Genomic DNA, 662 nt, shown 5'->3' with positions numbered 1-662 from the left:
AACCGGCTGGATGGCGCCGGAAAGGCGAGGAGGAGGCGACGACGACGACAACGGCGATGTTGGCCGGCCGACGCCAGGAAGGAAGACGAGAGAGATATTGATGTTCGTGGAGCCGCAAAGCGTGCAGCACCGTCGGCCTAGCGCACTGTATTCGGGCGGACGCAGGCTGGTTGAAAACTGCGCGGTCGGCAGCTGCCAGAGAGAGAACGAGAAGGAAGCATAACGACAGCGGAAACGATTTGCGGGCTTCGTTCACCGCTGATGACGCCGCCGCTTCTACTTGCTCGTTGCTCGGCTGAGGCTGAGGCTGCACTGTTAGAGGGCCGACGATTGCGAGGGGGCCCGGCCGCGGCTTACGAAACCGGCTGGATGGCGCCGGAAAGGCGAGGAGGAGGCGACGACGGCGACGACGGCGATGTTGGCCGGCCGACGCCAGGAAGGAAGACGAGAGAGATATTGATGTTCGTGGAGCCGCAAAGCGTGCAGCACCGTCGGCCTAGCGCACTGTATTCGGGCGGACGCAGGCTGGGTGAAAACTGCGCGGTCGGCAGCTGCCAGAGAGAGAACGAGAAGGAAGCATAACGACTTGCGGGCTTCGTTCACCGCTGATGACGCCGCCGCTTCTACTTGCTCGTTGCTCGGCTGAGGCTGAGGCTGCACTG

The sequence above is a fragment of the Octopus bimaculoides genome, unplaced genomic scaffold (assembly GCF_046866305.1).
Source record: "Octopus bimaculoides isolate indiv1 unplaced genomic scaffold, ASM4686630v1 contig148, whole genome shotgun sequence".
NCBI classification, from domain to species: domain Eukaryota; kingdom Metazoa; phylum Mollusca; class Cephalopoda; order Octopoda; family Octopodidae; genus Octopus; species Octopus bimaculoides.
This window is presented reverse-complemented; position numbering follows the sequence as displayed.